This window comes from Glycine max, chromosome 9 (assembly GCF_000004515.6).
Source record: "Glycine max cultivar Williams 82 chromosome 9, Glycine_max_v4.0, whole genome shotgun sequence".
Lineage (NCBI taxonomy): Eukaryota > Viridiplantae > Streptophyta > Magnoliopsida > Fabales > Fabaceae > Glycine > Glycine max.
In genome coordinates, this window is record NC_038245.2 from 36451510 (window position 1) to 36474207 (window position 22698).

At 35.8% G+C, this 22698-nt stretch overlaps 1 pseudogene; it reads right to left on the reverse strand.

The window, feature by feature from the left end:
* Nucleotides 1-2021: 2021 nt before the first annotated feature.
* Nucleotides 2022-3955, reverse strand: LOC100814784 (3-oxoacyl-[acyl-carrier-protein] reductase, chloroplastic-like; annotated as a pseudogene).
* Nucleotides 3956-22698: the final 18743 nt, after the last annotated feature.

The window sequence follows — 22698 nt, forward strand, 5'->3', positions numbered from 1 at the left end:
ATTATGCAAGGAAAATAAGAAAATAACAAACTTAAGATTAAGAAAAGATTATATAAGAAGAGTGACATAATACATACTCCTTCCAAATCAGAATAAGGAGGCTGCCTTGTCAACATCTCCAAAACTATACACCCTAAGCTCCATATATCAACTGCTAACCTATAACCACCTTGGTTCTTTAGGTTAACAACCTATAAACCAACAATTCAAAGTTAAATCAATCACAACAAAAAGCTCACAAGTATAAAAATCCATTTGCTAGTTGACTGAAACAACTCATAAATCACAAGTGGGTGGAAATACTTAAAGTTTCAAGATTTTGAATCTGCACTCCGTCACAAGAAATCAATGGAAGCATATACTGCAGTAAACTAAATAATGGATGGTTATAGTTTATGTTTACAACAACATTTGGAATATGTGCTACAGACTAAAACTAAATTAGACAACCATATGATTTCATTCCTTTGTAGGAATTACTCCAAGCAAATGATACAAGAACAGGGACAAACCTTAGGGGCCATCCAATATGGAGAGCCTTTGCTTGATTTAACATCATTAAATTTTGTCACCTGAGAAGGTAAAAGACACAAAAATATGAATTATATGCAGCCAGTATTAGGATTGTGTATGATAAGAAGCTGAAAAGATAAATTCGGCGTTGTTGAAGGCTACCTTTGCCAACCCAAAATCTGCAAGCTTGACTTGCCCACTTACATCAACCTGTATATTAGCACACTTGATATACCTTTAAAATTGAATCATTGAATCGAAATGTTCAGAATGTAGCAAATCAATGCAAATTCAAGATATTTAAGAAGTTAATTTCCAAGCACTGCATCCAACTTTCATCTTTTGTACTGATTGAAAGTCAAGCATTTTTCACTATCCGAATAAAATCTGTTAAAGCAAAATTTTTCTTCCCAAGCGGAGAATCATATTCAATATCTGGTTTCTTAAAAATTTTCTCAATATAAATATATGTGCAAATAGAGCTATAGCATATCCTCTAATATAAGAACAAAAATACTATAACTATTTGTAACACATGGCTAGAATGCTAACTTGCAAGAGAGAGAAGTATATGATAGGAATTAATGTACTAGCTAGTCCTGATACTATGAAATTTTTTAAAAAAAAATTATGGTTCCATAAAAAAATTTCATATTTTTTCGTTACTTAACCAATTAGTAATGATGTGATGAATTCTAATTTGTTTCATCATGATATGTCTCTATATATATAAATAGATAGCTCTCAAACACTACCAAGTTCTTGATGAACTTGTGAGAGAAAAGCAAAAACTAGTGTATAATAAATAGGAACATATAATTAATCTAACCTTACACTCACGAACAACCTTGGCGGCCTTGTCCATTTCTTCCTCAAGGAGCTTGAGATCTTCCATGCCCAAAAAGTTCAGACAATCTCCCATTCTCTACCTAAGCCATGGACAAACACCAGAAGTAAACAAATAAAACATGTGCATGCGCATATATATATATATATATATATATGTATATATATATATATATAAATCAAGAAAAAAACATTACCAAAGAGATCGATCGAAGTGATGAAAGATATATATACCTAATCACCTTACAAAGATTCCTATTCACCTTTTTCAGTTTCTTCAAGTTTTCTTGCATATTGTGGTGGACAAATCAACTAATTAAAATATATTATCAATTAGAACTTCCAAAGCAGTAGGTAGCAGTAAATGTGAAGTGGAATCAGAATTCATGCAATCTTTATAATATTTTTTTGGTCCATTGTGAATTTGAAGTTCCCTACCATTTGTCAGGTGCAATCACAATATGTCGAATTCATCTCAAGAAGCAACCTGTTAAAAAACTCAACTAAACTTCTACAATAAGTCACCAGGTATTACTAGCTTGAGCATAAATCAGCATAGAATAAACTATCACCATGGCAGAAGTTGAAATTTTGTGGCCTTTGAGATGAACTGTGAAGTAAAGAAGTTCAAGTAGCTATATACGGAAACAAATTCCTGAGACTTACATTGCCATACCTCCATCAACGGTGAACACCTGTTACATGGAAATTATGGTTTATTCAAACACGTGATTGATTAATTGGACTAAAGAAAGTAAATAAAATCGGTTACAAAAGACTAAGATGATGTTAGGACAGGTTATCATAATAAACTCATTTTTCATTTGAGCAGGACTTGAATTTGTCCAATTACAAAGAAAAAATGGCTAGTTTAATGATAGACCAAACTCATAAGGTAGTTCAATATTTAGAAAACCAACAGGGAAATAAATAAATAAATGACCCTGCCCAATGATGTATTGGCAGCAGGATTAAGAGCCAAGAATTCCACAAGTCCAACAACTTCTTCTAGTAGGCCAAGTCTTCCTGAATCCAAGGTGAAAGTATTAAGCTATTGGCAACGTGTACCACGTGTACATCTTCATCTTCACTTTTTTAAAAATCTTATTAAATGTGCTTCAGAGTTAACAATATTTTGGTCACTCACCTAACGGGATCAATTCCAATCTTTTTTTCTCAATGTCTGGTCATAAATTGGCAGTCGTATCAGATGCAATAAACCCCAGGGCTACTGCATTGATCTATAATTAAATGCTGAGTTTTAATTAACTCTTCGAACTAATAATTAACTTGCCTCTTTGGATGTCAGGACCAAAAAATTACAGTGATGTTTCTGCTAGCATATTCCCTGGCAACACTTTTTGTGAGGCCAATTACCCCTGCCTTTGCAGCACTATAATTGGCTTGTCCAACATTGGCAACCTGACCAATAACTAATGTAATATTGATTATCCTTCCCTGCAAAAGTACCAAGTAAACTCTGATATGAATATTATAGAGCTTAATTCAGCAACCACTAGATGTCATTTTGCAAACCCGCAATGGGTTAATAGCTGAATGCAAAACTTTTTCAGAAATATAACCTAGTAGCTAATCAATAATAATAACAGTATGACATACTAACCTCTAGTAAATTACATAAACATTGTTTGCATGAAAAAAATGATAAAGCACAAAATGATGAATTGACAAAAAGAAGTCCAATTAATGGCTAAAGAGTTCTATGAGGTTGTATTTAGAGTGTGATGTGTCACCTTCTTTTTCATCGTCATAATCTTTGCTGCTGCCTGTAAAATGCAAACCATTAGCTCCTATATTTTAAATTTGAAAGGAAAAGAAAAAACAGCTATACCTGCATGCAAAGAAAAACACTAGTGAGATTCAGATTAATAACTTCCTGCCATTGTGATTTCTTCATTCTCATTAACAAACCATCTTGAGTAATTACTGAACCCATGATATTTTTATTTTTAGTATGGAATCTTAAATTAAAATAAATAACTAATAGCACAAGTGCTTAATTTATTATTTATGCAAGCTACCTGCATTATTTACCAATACATCAACAGTTCCCCAAGCATCAACTACCTGCAGATGTAGAATTGCATATACGAATTAATCACTTAACCACGTAGAATAATTCCATCAATCTAATAAATCAAAGTAAAATATTTGCTCACAGTTCTAATCATAGCTTCCACATCGGCCTCATTTGAAACATCTCCCGCGAAGGTAAGAGCTTGTCCACCAAACGCCTCAATCTGAAAGTAATAATCAAATAAATTAATTAATGTAGTTCAGTCAATCAGCATAATCGAGCTAGCTTAAACACCTGCTCATAAATAACACCAATAAATAGGAGCTTATATGATCAGTAAGCATATAACAATCTACAAATTCGATCAAGCTCGTGGATCTATCAATATGATCAGTATACACAATTTACATTACTCGATACACTACACTAACATAATCCTCTTCTTCACTCTTTACTCCTCACTCCTCACTCCTCACTCTTCACTCTCCTCTTTCTATTCAAATTCTCTACCAGCCACGACAGTTTCTTCAGCAACATCACCATCAACACCGCCACCATCGAGTATGAGACTAAGAACCACCACTACGACCACACTAACTATGTTAAAAACATGAGCACCAGCTCCGCCCAGATGGACGACACCATATTAGTCGTCTCCGGTGCCGACGACCCCATGCCTCAAACCAAAGAACACATCCCCTTAGCCAAACAAGTCAGTGTCCCCAACATGGTTGTGTTCTTAAACAAACAAGACCAAGTCGACAACGAAGACTTCTCCAACTCGTCGAGCTCGAAGTCCGTGACCTTATGAGTTGTCTTAGGCTTCATGCTCTTAGCCCTAGTTGACATCTCAATTTCATGGCTCTGCCTTTGTCACCGTAGTTGACATCAAGCTATAGCTCTGGAGGAGCTCATCTTTGTCGCTGTCGTTTGACATCATTACGCTTCCATGTGAAGGGAAAAAAGACAATGGGCGTGATTTTAGAGTTGAGGGAGAAACGTATTAGGAGATTGGTAGCCTGAAACTACACTTAATTTATGTCACTTTTGCCTACAACGAGTACCCTCTAGGTCACTCCTAAAACTATACTTAATCTCTACCTAAGATTAAAATCCAAGTATTTTATGTCACTAAGCCACTCTTGGATTTCATGAACAATATATGTTTGATAAAAAATATATTCTAATAACTCAAATAGTGTTTACACAATAGGCTCGAATACTATGAAATTTGTTAACTTAACAAAGCTAAGATTCACTCAATTTGCTCAAGTTTCCTTCGTCTAGTGGACTGACTATGTTACAACGCTTGTTTGTTTTGCCTCAGATTATTCTCTTATCATTTGATAGACTTAACACGAACATCTTTAAGCTTTATATAGACTTTAGAGTTTTGATTTGTTGAGAGATCTTAGCTAGCCGCTGTCTAATAGCTTTGGTGCTTGACACGAGGCCACTACTGTGCAAAGAGAGAAAGTGGGGACCACAAACACTTTTTGCAACATATCTTCAAAGAAGTACAATATGTCAGTGTCACCTAATGCTCAGAGTTGACTTTCATTGTATGAATTGAAAGAAACATTAACAACATAAGGCAAAATGAATTAAGAATGTCAAGACAAGACAATTTAAATATTTTCTTTTGTGCTCTATGGCATAAGTTTCTTACCCAACATATGAACGTTACTTTCTTATAATTGTTTTCAATACTTGAGGATTGGGTAACCGTTCCATTACTTTTGTACTACGAGCCAGTGCTAAAGTACTTGTCTTCTCATTATTGGACAATGAAGCAGTATTGTCCAATGACTGATACTTTGCTTATCGTCCATAGCTTTTTGGTTCATGCTTTTCTAGTTGTATCTCAGGGAGAGTGTCTCAACGTTGGCCACAATAGGACAACGATAAAAAAAGATAGAGAGGGAGGTTTTTCAAAAAGGAAGACCAAGGGAGTCGCCACCAACGTTTATTTAAGGAAAATGTCGGAAAAACAAAAAAGATAAGGAATGGTCTATGATTTGAGAAAAAAGATTCAGGAGTCGTTTACGCATGGGGAAGGTGTTAGCACCCATGCGCCTATCATGAAGACGACAACCTTTAATCGAGTGTGCTAAAAATAAAGTGACTTTTTAATTATTTATCTTCCCTTGAGAGCATGAATTATGTTTTTTTATATTTTTGTTTATTTAGAAAAAGAAAACAATTTTTTATTTTTAGAAACAAAAAGGGATTTTACTTCTTTTTTAGTGTTCTTTAGGTTGGCAAGGGGTTTTGCCTTCGCTCTTACGTATCATCAGGTGAAATGAGGAAATCAAAATTATATAGTTCTTTGGGTAAAAAATAGCTTGTGTTTTGGGTTGATTTTATTTTTTTGAAAGATTTATTTTAATTACGTGACAAAGAGTCATTAAGGCGTTGGTCCTTGAACGACACTGAATTTTAAGAAAATAGCGGAGAGAATCGCTTAAGGCATTGGACCTTGAAGTGATCTCAAGTAATGTGCAATTTTTGTGGAGAAAAAGGAGAATTGGGTGATTATTTGTTTGTGGAGAAAAAGGAAAATCTCAAGTATACTTTGTGAAGTCAAGCAAGTTGGAGATCCAGCATGACATTCACAAAATTTTACTCACACGTCATTGAAACACCACAAAGCAAGTCAAAGACCCAACATGGAGTGCATGGAATGCAATTAAGATTTTGGGTTTGTGATAAACTTTGTGAAGTCAAGCAAGTCGGAGACCCAACATGACATTCACAAAATTTGCTCACACGTTATTGAAACACCACCAAGCAAGTCGGAGACCCAGCATGGAGTGCACAAAATGTGAAAAAGATTTCAGGTTTGCAGTAAACTTTGTGAAGTCAAACAAGTCGAAGATCCAAGATGACATTCATAAAATTTACCCATCCGTTATTAAAACACCTCCAAGCAAGTCGGAGACCCAGCATAGAGTGCACGGAACGCAAGCACACACTAAAGAATACTAACACAGAATTGCAAAATAAATGAATAATTAACGTAGCGTTACATAATTAATTAAATGGACGAGATGTGCACTAATAAATTGAATAGGAATAGAAAATAATAAAGTAGAAGCGGGAAATACACTTAGTAGGTTAAAACATGGGAAAAAATAAATAAGTGACAAAATATTTACAACACATTACTAACTAACCAAGAAATGATAAATCAAATTGGAGAATAAAATAAATAATAGAGCCAAACTAGGAAAAGAAGAAGAAGAAGAAGAAGAAGAAGAAGAAGAAGAAGAAGAAGAAGAAGAAGAAGAAGAAGAAGAAGAAGAAGAAAGGATGGCATAAATAGCATTTTCTACTTTATTTGGGCTATGCCTGAAAGGAGTGGGTTGTGCATGTAAATGGGGGGGGGGGGGGTGACTAGTAGTATTTATTTAAGTAGGATATTTTTGAAAATGGGTCAGGCCCAAAATAAAAAAGGTATATATGTAAAAAGTAAATGTAAATAGCAATTTTTATTTTGTTTTAGGCTTAAGAAACTAGGCACGTTTCAACTCTTTTTTTTTTCATTTTTCTAGCTTTTTTAAAAAAAGATTCGCAACAAACATTGATAAAAAAAATTTGGAATCTCACCGGCGGCCAAGGGGTTCACCGTGTGAGATGAAACGAATCAAACAATAGACCAAAAGAAAGAAAAAAAAACAATGAAAAAGGAGAAGAAAGGGAAGGAATAGTGATGATACAAATTGAAGATTCTCACAAGCCAAGAGACAAACAGAGTCTTGAGTACAACTGAGTATATGAGATGTACAGAAAGATTTCTCTCCTTTAGAGTAGATGATACAAATTGAAGTTCCTAGAAGAATTCTCAATAGATTTGCAAGAGTTTGGCCAATTGTTATTTAGAGAGAATTTGACAATTAAGTTCTCTTAGAAAATCTCTCTCTTACACTTTTCGAAGTCAGACACACACACACACACACAAGCCCATTGCGCATTTTCAAAATAGTTTGAAGATATGAGTATTTTCAGAAAGTTTTTCTGAAATTTTCTCTCTGGTAATTTATAGGATTTTGGTAATCGATTACACAGTTATATTTCTGAAGAGTCATGTCTTTTCAAAGCTTTTCTAAAATCTCTTCTCTGGTAACCGATTACAGGATTATGGTAATCAATTACATAGATCAAAATTCAAATAAGTTTGTGTCGTTATGTCACCAGTTCAAAATTTCAAAAATGTCATCTTCATGGTCTCTCTGGTAATTTATTACCAGTAATCAATTACCAGTTCAAAAATATCTTACATTTGAACTGATTAAACTTTGATAAAGGCATTTTGATAAAATACTTTGAGGCCAAACTATTGCAAATAAAAATGAAATTCTTTTAACAATTTGACTAAGTCCTTATCTGTGATTTTCTAGATCTTGTTTCTTGACTTGAAACAATCTGTGTTTTCATATAGTAAATTATTTTGGCATCATCAAAACCTGCATGATTCGCAATTTTTTCTTTCCTTGTTTCTTGTTTTTTTTTTGTTTTCTTTTATTTTCTTACTTTTTCCATTTTTTTTTCACAAAACTTGTTTGGATAGAATTAGGATCTGATAGAGATATATATGAACCTGTAGCTTAAGCATGAAAGGTTAATGCATAAAATTTGTACTTTGTTAACATCAAAACCTTAGGCATTTAATTGTTTGGTACAATCTAATGTGACTTGGATGCAACCAGACTTAACAATCTCCCTCTTTTTTATGATGACAAACGATATAAATTTTGACACCAAAAGGATAAGATAAGGAGATTAAAATCAGAGTATTAGGGAAGTTTAGGATGTACTGTCACACAATGCTTAATCTTTGTTTGTGTCTCAAAAGAAAAAAAAAATCTTTGACATTCAACAAACTTGTTAATTATCAAAATATAAAGATATCTTTCAAAATCATAATCAGAGTAGATATTGCATAATTAGAGAAATTATGTGAAGATAAATGAAACTCTCCTTGAGTTCATTACATTATGAAAATATCAGAGAATGTGTAATCAAAGTATACATAGAATATGTGTAGGAAAATAAAAAAACATGAAATACACACATATGTGACCACCAAAACACTTGTTTTATTAAACAACATATGAGTACAAAAATTCTTATTCTACTTTCTCCCTCTTTGTCATTATCAAAAGATATGGGTTCGAAGAGAAAAAAAAGATGATTTAGGACATCATAGTCATCCCTCAGTGGATAAAGGTGGAGGGTTTGATGGTGGTGACTTTGGTGGTGAAGGTGGAGGCACAGGCACAAGATTGTCAGTGATTGTAGGTGCGAAATAAGCGGTTGGAAGTGGCGGATGAGGTTGGATGGTCGGAGGTCTGTTCTCGAATGAGAGGAATATCTACAGGTGGAGGATTGGTGGTAGTATCAACAGCAGTTGAGGATGGCTCATCCTTTGGACACTTAGTCTTTGAGCTCAGTTTTTCTCTCACTTGTTGGTTTGTGGTTGAGTAGGAGAAGAAAGAACTTGTGGTGTTGGTTTAGCCTTCTTCACTTGAGGTGCAGAGGTCTCATCCAAAGGTGGTGCAAATTTCCTCTTTCTAAACACCAACCCATCTTCGTTATCATCAGTCTCACTAAGCTCCCTTAAGCGATCTGCAGTGGATGATGGTTGTTGCTTCTTAGGTGTTGCCCTTCTTGATACATGGGGCATTGCACTTGTTGCCTTATGAGCAACTAGAATGAGAAGTAGATGTTGTGGTGCAGGAGTAGCCTTGGACGAAGGTGCGTCCATTTTCTTTTGGGTTCTTTTTTCAGCTTGAGAGATGTTTGCATCTACCTTGTCCTCATTTTTAACAGTTTTCTCCTAAACTGTGTCTAGTTGGTTATCTCACCTAGTGTTGAGTCCAAACTTCTGGTGAAGTTCAGAAAGAATGGAATCATCCACCTGGGAAGTTTGCTAAAAGGTGCCATCACTAGCCAGCCTCATCTTCAAAATATTCTCTTGACTAAAGGCTTTCTGTTTGGGTAGAAACACCCTGTCAAAGTAAAATTTGTCTTATACATCCTTGGATATGTCGTACAAGAACTTTCTGATGATGCCATGAGCCTCAAAGACTTTTGTTAGGACAACATTGTGGTAAATGTCTTTTCGAATGATTTTTTCCTTCATTACTTTAGTTGCAAAGTAATTGAAGAGAATCTGGGGCAAGTCAAAGGGAGTTCCCTTCATCAGATGGTACAAAATGAACTTGTTGCCATTGGACCAAAAGTCTTTAAAGCCTTATTTATGGATGATAGCCATGTTGACAATTTGCTGGAAAATCTTCGCCTTGCTTAGCAGAGTGTCATATTTCCTTGGCTTGTTGGCCCAGTTGGGTCTCTACAAGGAGTGCCCATTGTGATCTTCAAGTTCATTGCCCCAACTATTCATGAACTTTGTTCCTTGTTGCTCACATCCAATGGCTTGGGCAATCATTTTAGCAATTAGCTACACTAGTATACCAAAAACCTTACCCGCGAAGTATCCTCCAATGACTTCATTTCGGTATACCTTTATAGTCCTCCAGAATTCATGGATAAGTTCAGGCACCACCAACTTGGGATCCTTGAAGAAATGGTGGATGCCACACATCATGAGGTTGGCCTTGATGACATATGCAACATTTTTCAAAGAGTCAATATTGAAAAAGTGTTCAATATGAACTTTGGGTTCTTTGTCCTTCAAACAGACTTTCACAACAAGAATGGACACTGGTGCAAGTCTAACGATTTGTAAAGCTTCACCAGGGAAGCCATCCTCAAATGAAGTAGATGGTGGGCTATTCTTGAAGTTAGGTTCAGCTTGGGTGGCTTGGGTTTGGTTTTGTTTCTTGGACATTGCTAGGGTGTCTAGAAGTTTCCAAAAAGAGGAGAAGTTTTGGGTGCAGAGAGGTTTTTGTGTGTAAGAGAGAAGGTGAAAGGTTTGTATAAAGTTTGACAGCGAAAGTGTAGAAGCAAGATTCATGATGATGATTCAAGTATGAATCAAGAAGTTTTGATGATGACAAAAAGCCCAAAAGAATGACTTCAAGATTGAGTCAACAAATTCTAGATCAAGATTAATTTCAAGATTCAAGAGAAGTTGATTTCAAGATTCAAGAGAAGAAATTAAGAAGACTTCACAAGGGAAGTATTGAAAAGGATTTTTCAAAAACCAAACATAGCACAGTTTTGTTTTACAAAAGGGTTTTCTCAAATTTTTCGAAGTTACCAGAGTATTTACTCTCTGGTAATCGATTACCAGTTTCCTGTAATCGATTACCAGTGATAAAATTTGATTTCAAAAAGCTTTTAACTGAATTTGCAATGTTCCAAATGATTTTTAAATGGTGTAATCGATTACAATATATTGGTAATCGATTACTAGTGTATCTGAACGTTGAAATTCAAATTCAATTATGAAGAGTCACATCTTTTCATAAAAGGCATTGTGTAATCAATTACATGATTATGGTAATCGATTACCAGTGACAAGTTTTGAATAAAAGGTCAAGAGATGTAACTCTCGACATGATTTTCTCAAGGTTATAACTCTTCCAATGGTTTTCTTGACTAGACATGAAGAGTCTATAAAAGCAAGACCTTGACTTGCATTCAACTAATCTTTTTGAACATCTTCTTGAACAACTTTTGAGAAAACTTTAAAACCTTTACTACCTTTACAATTCTTTCCTACTCATCTTTCTTCTTCTCCTTCCTTTGCCAAAAAGCTTTCTAAGTTTCCTTTTTTAAACCTTGTTCTTTTGCAAGTGAAAATTCTGCATAAAACATAAGTGTGCTATATCTTTTCATTCTCTTCTTCATTTGCCAAAAACAATTCAACAAGGACTAATTGCCTAAATTCTTTTTGTGTCTCTCTTCTCCCTTTTTCCAAAAGAACGAAGGACTAACCGCCTGAATTCTTTTGTGTCTCCCTTCTCCCTTTCCAAGAGAATTCAAAGGACTAATTGCCTAAGAATTCTTTTGATTCTTCCCTTTTCCTTAAACAAAAGATTTCAATGGACTAACCGCCTGAGATATGTTTTGTTTCCCCTTACAAAGATTCAAAGGATTAACCGCCTGAGAATTCTTTGTCTTAACACATTGGAGGGTACATCCTTTGTGGTACAAGTAGAGGGTACATCTACTTAGGTTGTTGTAACTGAGAACAAGAGAGGATACATCTCTTGTGGATCAGTTCAAGTGGAGGGTACATCCACTTGGTTGTTCAAAGAGAACAAGGGAGGGTACATCCCTTGTGGATATTTACTTGTAAAGGATTTTACAAGGTTGAAAGAAATCTCAAGAACCGGTGGTTGCTTGGGGACTGGATGTAGGCAATAGTTGTTGTCGAACCAGTATAAAATTCTTGTGTTTGTCTTCTTCTTCTTCTCTACACTTTTTAATTTCCGATGTGCACTTTACTTTTACGCTTTACTTTTGTTTAAGTTACATAACTTAGTAGTAAAACCTAATTGAATCTAGTAACATTAAGAAGGATAAGTTTTAATTAGTCAAGGTACATTAATAATTAATTCAACCCCTCCTTCTTAATTATTCTGAGGTCACTTGATCCAACAGAAAGGTCGAAGGTATTTAGGATAGTGACGATTAAGTGTTTGAGGTGAAGAGGGAGAAAACATGAGGGGAATTTGAAACGAAGTGGGCCTTTTTTTAAATAAAAAAAGAATCCAACCCGCTTTAGGTGACTCATTAGCACAAAAATATTCAAAACACTGTATTTCACTAAACCTGCGTCCAGAGTCACAGTCCATATGTTGGACGCATGCGTGTAGTGCACATATACTTACTAAGCTCTTTGGAGATAGGTCCTTTGGACACTTAGTGACGTGTTGTGATGTGATCTTTATTAGGGGTGGATCGCTTGATACAATTCACAGAATCGAATGATGCCACTTCCAGAGATGGAAGATAAGCTAAGGGTAGACGCCACAAGGGTTCAACCTTGATAAGTCCGGAATTGGTTCGACAAAGAACCCAAAGAGAAGCTCTCACGAATACAAAGGTATTTTTTGAAAAAATGCCAAAAAATTCTTCTTCCTTCAAATGAGTTGAATACATATAGTGTAACATTAAATTACTAAATTAACTGAAATTGGTGCAATTGAAAAGGCATAGGATTCAGCCACCAATTTATTTAATTACAATTACAAATAAAAAAATATTGGATATGGACTTCAAATTAGTTTGGGGCCTTCAACAATCAAGATTCTTGGGAATGCCTTCGTCTTTCTCCACTTGGGCTTTGTCAAGTATGACTGCTACCATTTGTTGGAGGGTATCCTCTGACTGTTTGGTCCTACCCCTGGTCATAGGTCCCTGTATTTGGGTAGCTTTGGGATTCTCATCATTCCATCCTTCTTGGAAAGCATTTTCCCTCAAATCTTCATAATCACCACCTGCAATAAATGGAGTCAAGTCAGCAACATTAAAAGAGGAACTTACTCCATACTCACCTAGAAGATCGATCTTGTAAGCATTGTCACTGATCCTCTCTAGTACTTGGAAAGGTTCATCTCCTCTAGGTTGAAGTTTGGACTTCCTTTGTTCAGGGAACATCTCCTTCCTCATGTGTACCCAAACCCAATCACCTGGTTCTAGTACTACTTTCTTCCTGCTCTTGTTGGCTTACTTGGCATAGCTTTCATTCTTCTTTGCAAGTTGAGCCTTCACTTGCTCATGCAATCTTTTCACATATTTAGCTTTAGCCTGTGCATCCTTATGCTTAAAATCAGACATGTTAGGCAATGGTAACAATTCAAGAGGAGTCAAGGGGTTAAAACCATACACTACTTCAAATGGAAAGTGTTGTGTAGTGCCATGTATGGCCATATTGTATGAAAATTCAACTTGAGGCATACATTCTTCCCAACTCATTATATTCTTTTTAATCACAGTTCTAAGAAGAGAAGACAAAGTTTTGTTTACTACCTCAGTTTAGCCATCGATTTGAGGATGGTACGTGGTGGAAAAGAAAAGCTTTGTTCCAACCTTATCCCATAATGTTTTCCAAAAGTGACTGAGGAACTTGGTGTCTCGGTCCGAAACAATGCTTCTTGGTAGTCCGTGGAGACGCACCACTTCCTTGAAAAATAATTTAGCAACATGACACGCATCATCATTTTTGTTACATGGTATGAAATATGCCATTTTTGAAAACCTGTCAACCACAAAAAAAATGGAGTCTTTACCATTCCTCTTCTGAGGCAAACCTAAAATCAAATGCATAGATAAATCAGTCCAAGGATATTCAAGAACAGGCAAAGAAGAATAAACACCATGAGGCATGACTCTAGACTTTGACTGCTTATGATAACTGCTAAATATGAGTTGTTTTTTATAATAAAAATATAATGGAAATATCTTTAAAAATATTTATTTAGCATTTATTTTTGGCTTAAATGTTAGGAATTGATATTTTTTTATTTATGGCTTGTAGATATGAAAAGGAGGGATCAAATCCAAAAAGATGCAGAAAATATAAAAAATATGAATAAGGAAGATTTTTTGCATCAGGCCAAAGTCCACTCCAGCAACTATAAAAAGGGAGTCATGCTAAGGAAAAAAGACACACCGAGTCTCAGAGCACTCTAATACACACCTAAAGCCTGAGAACTCTTTCGTAGAGAATTCTTTCTTCTCTTTCATCACTTTTTGTTCCCTTTTTCCATCCCTTCTCCTCCATCAATTCCTATACCTTTTTTCTAGTGTAAGGCCCCTTATGGCATTGAGAAGCTAAACCCTTAGTTAGGGTATGGTAGGCCTAAAAAGCCAAAAGATGTATTATACACCTCATCTATCAATGCAAACAAGTGTTTTCTTTCCTATTATTCTTTCTTATTTTAATTTCATGTATCATTCATCCTTGCATAATCTTTGGGGGTTAGGTGCTTGACAGAGGGTAATCCTTAATAGAAATACAAGAAAGGTCTTACATGCATCATTTTTAGGGATTAGTCGCTCGACAGAGGGTAATTTCTAATAGAACTAAAAGGAAGGGGTATCTTAATAAAATCATTGATAGACATAGAGTGATTCCATTATGCCTATGCATCAAAGCAAATATCTAGAATTAGAACTTCATTCATTTTATCTATTGAATCTTTGCAAAGACATTAGGGAGATAGATCGGTAAAATAGGCTTGTCATTATGAGACATCAAGGGCAAGTATTCTAATAGAAGCGGGTAGGAAAAATTCACCTGATTGGTAAAGAAAAATATAAAAGAATACATCTTAAGAAAATAAGGCATGCTAGGTCCTAACATTCTCATCTCATTGAATTCCCTATTATTTATTTTGTTTTCTATTAATAACTATTATTTAGTTACTGTTCTTTTTACTCATCTTATCTTTTCCCTTATAAATTGGAACAAGTACAAAACAAAGTCCTTGTGGATTCGACACTCGGATTTTTGAGTACTTTACTACTTGAGACAATTCGATGCACTTGCCAATGAGTTAACAGCTTACAAACAATGCACTGTTCACAAAACTTATGCACATTATGTTTCATATGTGGCCAATAGAAATGCTCCTGTAACATGTCTAAAGTCTTTTGAACCCCAAAATGCCCCATTAATCCCTCCTCATGGGCTTCTTTCACAAGTAATCTTCTTATGGATCCTTTATGCACACATAATCTTTTTTCTTTGAACAAATAGTCATTATGCCAAAAGAAACCATTTTGAACAGTATGTACACATGTAGAATATTTAGAAGCAAAATCTAGATCATGGTTATACAATTCTTTAATGTGCTCAAACCCAATGAATTTAGTTTCAAGAGTAGAGAATAAAACATACCTTCTTGAAAGTACATCAGCAACTACTTTGGACTTACCTTTCTTGTGCTTGATCACATATTGGAATTGTTCATGAAACTCCACCCACCTGCCATGTCTCTTGCTTAGTTTGCTTTGTCCCTTAAGATGCTTCAAGGATTCATGGTCACTATGTATGATAAATTGTTTGGGTAGAAGGTAATGTTGCCAAGTTTGTAATGTCCTTACCAACGCATACAACTCCTTGTCATATGTGGAATAATTAAGGACAACCTCATTCAATTTTTCACTAAAGTAGGCAATGGGATATCCCTCTTGCATTAAAACAACCCTTATCCCAACCCCAGACGCATCACACTCAATTTCAAAGGATTTTCCAAAATCAGGTAATGCAAGAATTGGCACATGCGTCAATTTTTGTTTAAGTGCAGCGAATGCATGTTCTTGTTTTTCCCCCATTTAAATCCTACATTTTTCTTGGAAATCTCAGTAAGAGGTGCTACCACGGTACTAAAGTCCCTAACAAATATCCTGTAGAAACTTGTCAAACCATGAAAGCTTCTTACCTCACCAACAGTTTTGGGGGTTGCCCATTCTTGAATGGCTTTCACTTTTTCTTGATCAACCTGTACTCCCTGTGAGCTAACAACAAAACCAAGAAAAACTACATGGTCCAAGCAGAACACACATTTATCTATGTTAGCATACAAGCTCTCACGCCTAAGGGCTTCTAACACTCTCCTCAAATGCCCAAGATGTTCATCATGGAATTTGTTGTAAATCAAGATATCATCAAAATAAACCACAACAAATTTTCCTAGAAATTCTCTTAACACATGGTTCATTAATCTCATGAAGGTGCTAGGAGCATTGGTCAATCCAAAGGGCATAACCAACCACTCATAAAGTCCATATTTAGTTTTGAAGCTACTTTCCATTCATCCCCATCTTTAATCCTAATTTGATGATACCTACTTTTCAAATCAATTTTAGAGAAAACACAAGCTCCATACAATTCATCCAACTTATTGTCTAGCCTACGAATGGGATGCCTATACTTTACTGTGATGTTTTTGATGGCTTTGCAGTTTGTGCACATCCTCCAAGTTTTGTCTTTCTTTGGCACTAGAATAACTAGAATGACACACGAACTCAAGCTTTCTTGCACCCACCCCTTTTGCTTGAGGTCTTGCACTTGCTTCTGAATCAACTCAATCTCTTGTGGATTGCTCTTGTAACTGGCCAGTTAGGCAATGAAGCTCCTGGAAGGAGGTCAATTTGATGTTCTATACCTGTTAAAGGTGGCAGTCCATGAGGAATATCCCTGGGAAAGACATCTTTAAATTCCTGCAATAGGAGCTCAACACTAGGAGAAACAGAAATAGTAAACTCATTAGAATTATCAGTAGAAATTTTATTGTCTTTCCGGTATAGTAGATAGAGTGGCTAACGAGCAAGTAGCACCTTCGTCACTTCACTCACCTTTGCTAAACAATTAAATTTTCCCTCAGGTGTTTTACTCTTTCTCTCATGTGTATCACTCTTCTTTTTCTTATTCCTCTTTGGTGCTTCACTCTTCTCTTTCTCTTGTTCTCTCTTGTTCTCTCATTTTGATTTGGTCATCACACACTTCTCTAGGGGATAGAGGTTTAAGAATAATTTTATGGTCATAGTGCTAGAAAGAAATCTTGTTGGTGAAGCCATCATATACTGCTTTGGTGTCATACTACCATGGTCTTCCTAACAGTATATGAGTCACCTCCATTGGAACCACGTCACACAACACCATATCATTGTATCTTCCAATGGTGAGACACACCACAACCTGTTGAGTCACTTTTACCTCTTCATCTTCACTAAGCCACTAAAGTCAGTATGGCCTAGGATAGGGTTTAGTTTCCAGATTCAATTTGGACACTAACCTGAAACTTGGAACATTGGTACAACTTCGTCCTTCAACAATTAAAGAGCAAAGCTTACCATTAATGGCACACCTGGTGTGGAAAATATTTTCTCTTTGGGTGTCATCCAGTGGCTGCATCTGACTTCCCAACAGCCTTATCACCATTAGCATATCACCCTACATAGCTTCCTCCTCAAGCTCTTCTTCCACTTCTTCTTCTTCTTCATCGATTTTAAATTCACTAATGATTTCTCCATCTCCCTTCACGATCATGGTCCTCCTAGTTGGACATTCAGAAGCAATATGTCCTCTACCTAAGCATTTGAAGCATTTTATGTTTCTGGTCCCAGTGTTTGACGAGGCAAAGTTATGTTTGGTTCCAGTGCTAGACGTTGTTGATGGACTGGATGAGTTTCCTCCCTGCTTCTTGGATTTGTTGGTCCAATTCTGGTTGTAAGTATTGGACGAGTTCCTTCTTACTTCACTTTTCCTCCTGAGCTATTGTTCGACCCGTACTGCCTTATGTAACAAGTCATCCAATTCCACATACTTTTGTAATTCAACAACATCTCTAATGTCAGGATTTAGACCATTCAGAAAACGAGCCATTGTGTCCTCAATTTCCTCTTCAATATTGGCCCTCACTAGTGTCATCTCCATCTCTTTGTAGTACTCCTCCATAATCAAACTTCCTTAGGACAGCCTCTAGAGTTTATGTCGCATGGTTCTCCTGTAGCTATTTGGCACATACCTCTTTCGCATAACCCTTTTCATCTCAGTCCGTGCATCTATCTCTCTCCCTTCCTCTCTCAGCATTTCTCTTTGATTTTTATTCCACCAAACAAGGGCATAGTTTGAGAATTCAACTACTGCTAACTTGACTTTCTATTCTTCAGATAGTCACTGCAGGAGAATACATGCTCAATTTTCATCTCCCAGTCCAGGTAGGTGTCTGGATTACTCTTGTCTTTGAAGGGAGGTACATTGAGTTTTACTCCCTTAATTTTATTTTGCCTCAGTCCATCATTGCCCCCTCTGTTCCCTCCATTAGGTCGTCCAACATTTTGATTTAGTTGGTTCTCGAGTCCTTCTATTCGTCCATAGAGCTCTTCATTATTACGATTCAACAAATGTTGCATTTGTGTAGTCATCACGTCCAGTAACAAACGCCGAGCTTCGTCCAATTAATGATATTCACCACCACCGCCACCAGCTCCTGCCATAATTAAGGAATAGAAAAAAAAGTTTGCAGTAAAATAAATAAAGGTTTCAGGACCTCACCACACTTTACTTACGTGTTTCTCTCTTTGATAGTAGTACACTTGTGTTTGATGCTCTCAAAATAGGCTTTTGTGTGATGTTTTCACTCTTGCCTTTTACCACTTTTGTCCCCTCTTAAGTTCCTGGATGGACCAAATTGGACGCACAAGGATTGAACGCACCAAGAAGTGATGCTTCAAGGCTTCGTCCAAGGTAGCATAATAGGAAAGATAACTTAAATATCACACAGACTCAATAATAGACAACTTAAGTCATAAACAGAAGCCAAAAGACATAGACAGCACAAAAGAGGTAGAATTGAAACAAAGAAACTACTCAATTAAAAGAGAAGAAGAACAAAAATAGTGAAAATGACACATAAAATTCCAATTATCATAACTTTTGCTATGGTCGTCTATTTGAGGCCCATTATATATCAAAATTCTCAGAATTGAAATGAGAATCCCTGGGCAAATCCACGTTCAAAGATCAAACATCCAACTTTTCAAACTTTCTACAACTGCTTTCTTTTTTTATATATATATTATGTGTTAAATCATAATAAATGACACATAAAATTCTCATAATTCTTCCAGGATAATAGAATGTTCAATCAATTCCACTGGTCCAGCCAATGTATTTGTTCAATAGGCAATTAGGAAATTTGACCCAAATCCTAAATTCATTCAGCAAACAAAATTTGTCTAGACCAATGTACACATCTAGCAAGCACAAACAGATCATCCAACAAGCAGACAGAGAAACGAAATCGAATAGAATAGATAGAAAATGAAAACAAAAATAAAATCAAATAGCTCATCATTGGAAAACGAAAATAGGCATATATCAATTCAGAAACAGAATTGTGAATTGTAAACACAAAAGTGGATGAAACCAAAAACAACAGGGAAAGAAGATGAACATATGGAAAAGAAGATGAACAGAAAAAAATCACAAACGAAAAAGAAAAAACAACAAGAACTCAAATTATAGAACAAAACACGAACAGAGAATGAGACATCAAAATACGAAGGAAAAAAATGAAGGATAGGATAGACCCTGTATCATGAGTCGAAGCTCTGATACCAAATTATATGATCCTTATTAGGGGCAGATCGCTTGATACAGGTCACAGAATCAGATGACACCACTTCCAGAGATGGAAGATAAGTCAGGGGTAGATGCTACACGGGTTCAACCTTGATAAGTCCGGAATTGGTTTAACAATGAACTCAGAGAGAAGCTCTCACGAATACACAGGGTATTTTCTGGAAAAATGCCAAAAAGTCCCCTTCCTTCAAATGAGTTGAATACATATAGTGTAGCATTAAATTACTAAATTAACTGAAATTGGTGCAGTTGAAAAGGCATAGGATTCAACCACCAATTTATTTAATTACAATTACAAATAGAAAATATTGGACATGGACCTTCAAATTAGTTTGGGGCCTTCAACAATCAAGATTCTTGAGAGTGCCTCTAGGCCTTCGTCCTTCTTTACTTGGGCCTTGTCAAGTATGGCTGCTACCATTTGTTGGAGGGTATCCTCTGACTGTTTGGTCCTACCCCTGGTCATAGGTCCCTGTATTTGGGTAACTTTGGGATTCTCATCATATTGAGGTTTTACACTTGGATTTGAAACTTCATTCCATATGAATCATGTCAAGCATGTTCTCTTAACGAGATTAGCATGTCTTCATTATGGGTTTTGTGAATAAATCAACAAGCTGATATTTTGTGGATACAAATTGTAATTCCATAATACCCTTCTGAACGTTATCCCTTATGAAATGATACTGATATATAGTCTGCCCTTACTATTGATAGAGCTATTGTTCCTTGTTTCTTGCTTGTCCAAGAAACTAAACATCCACCGATGAAGTGACAGCTTCCACTAGTGCTTTTTCATTCCACTCTATCTCTAGTGAAATCCGCATCACAGTAACTAAGCAACTTGTATTCTTTGTCTCTCTTAAAGCACAAACCAAGGTTAAGTTCCAATTAGACATCTAAATATGCTTTTGACAACAATTAAATGAACTTCCCTTGGTTCCTTTTGGAATTTGGCACAGAGGCATACACTGAACACAATGTCAAGTCTAGACGCAGTGTGATGCAAAAGAGAACCTATTATTCCTCTATATGTCTTTTCGTCCACCTTTCTTGATTTTTTGTCTAGTCTAAGTACAATGGTTGGATGCATAGGGGTTTTCATATGCTTTGCATTGTCCACTTAAACTTCTTCAAAAGTTCCTTCACGTACTTTGATTGATGTATGTATATGCCTGTCAATTTTCTTGATTTGAAGTCCAAGGAAGAACTTCAATTCCCCCATCATATTCATCTCGAACTCAACCTGCATAAGCTTGGAAAATTCCTCGCACAGAGAGTCATTAGTAGCACTAAATATGATATCCTCTGCATATATCTGGGCAATTAGGAATTAACTTCCATAATCTTTGCAAAACAAAGTAGTATCTACCTTCCCTCTAATAAAAAAAAATCAATTAAAAAAGAACTTAACTTTTCATACAAGTCTTTAAATCGTACACATATTTATTAAGTTTAAAAACATGATGAGGGTAGATAGAACTTTCAGACTTAGGGGGTTGTTCCACATAGACTTCTTCCCTAATAATTCCATTAAGGAACATGTTTTTTACGTCCATTTGATACATCATACCATGATGGGCGGCAAAGGATAGCAAAATGCATATTGCCTATGGATGAGCAAAAGGAGCAAAAGTTTCAATATAGTCTAAACCTTCATGTTATGAGTAACCTTTGGCCATAAGCCTAGCCTTGTTCCTCACAACCTTTCCTATTTCATCCAGCTTGTTTCTGAACACCCACTTTGCTCCAAGAGTAGATTTTCCTTTGGGGAGTTTTACAAGCTTCTAAACATCATTCTTCTCAAACTGGTACAGCTCTTCTTGCATTGCTTTGACCTAATATTCATCAAACATAGCATCATCTATATGTTTTGGCTTGATCTCTAAAAGTAGTGTTGTATGCTTGAGAAAGTTCCTTGTTCAGACTTTGTCCTTAGGATCACCAATGATCCAAGACTCTGGATAATGTTTCCTTAATAATTATCCAATTGGTTCTTTGATTTCTTTAGGTTGATCGTCCACTAGTGAGTTAGACGCAAGCTTATCTTGATTGGATGCAGTAGCAAACTTAACAATTTTTTTTTCATCTTTGCAAAAGATTCATCCAGCTCTGACATTGTGGTGTCAGGCTCATTATCATTAAATCTTACATGAATGGTCTCTTCCACAGTCAAGGTTCTAGAGTTATACACTCTATATGCATTGGACAATTTGGAGTATCCAAGTAAGATTCCAGAATCACATTTGGAGTTAAATTTTCTAAGGTTGTCCTTGGTATTTAAAATGAAACACTGACATCCAAATGGTTGGAAATAAGAGATGTTGAGCTTTTGTCCATTTCACAATTGATAGGGAGTCTTCTTTAAGATTAGCCTTATATAAGTTCTATTTTGTAAATAACATGCAATGTTTACTACTCCAGCCCAGAAGTGCTTGAGAGTTGAGTGAACATTAAGCATGGTCCTAGCCATTTCTTGAAGAGATTTGTTTTTCCTTTCAACAACTCCATTTTTTTTGTGGTTTTCTTGGAGTGGAAAAATTATGGTGAATATCATTCTCTTCATAGAATTTTTCAAACAGATCATTTTCAAACTCTCCCCCGTGATCACTTCTGATTGGAGAGATACGCATGTCTTTTTCATTTTGAACCCTTTTACAGAATTTATAAAAGGTATCAAAAGACTCATCCTTGTGGGTTAGGAACCTGACCCATCTCCATCTAGTGTAATCGTCCACTATGACAAACCATATCTGTGTCCAGAGAGGGATGTAGTTCTGGTTGGTCCAAAAAAGACAAGGTATAGAAGCTCTAGAGGCCTAGAAGTGGAAACAATATTTTTGGCTTTAAAATAACATTTTACTTGTTTCCCTTTCTAGAAAGCTTCACAAGAGAATCATCTTCATATGATAGCTTTGGAAGTCCTCTTACGAGGCTATGTTTTTTAAGCTTTGAGATTAACCTCACGCTAGCATGACCAAGCTTTTTATGCCATACCTAGTGATGCTCTTTGATTGAGAGCAAGCACAACACCTTTTGACAAGACAAATTACCAAGTTTAATGTTATAAACATTTCCTTGTCTCTTAGCAGAGAAGAGTGAAGAGATGCCTTTGTTTTGGACAATACATATATCCTTGTTAAAGGTAACATTGTATCCGTTGTCACATAATTGACTTATGCTCAGCAGATGATGTTTCAACCCTTTAACAAGTAAATCATTATCTATAGGA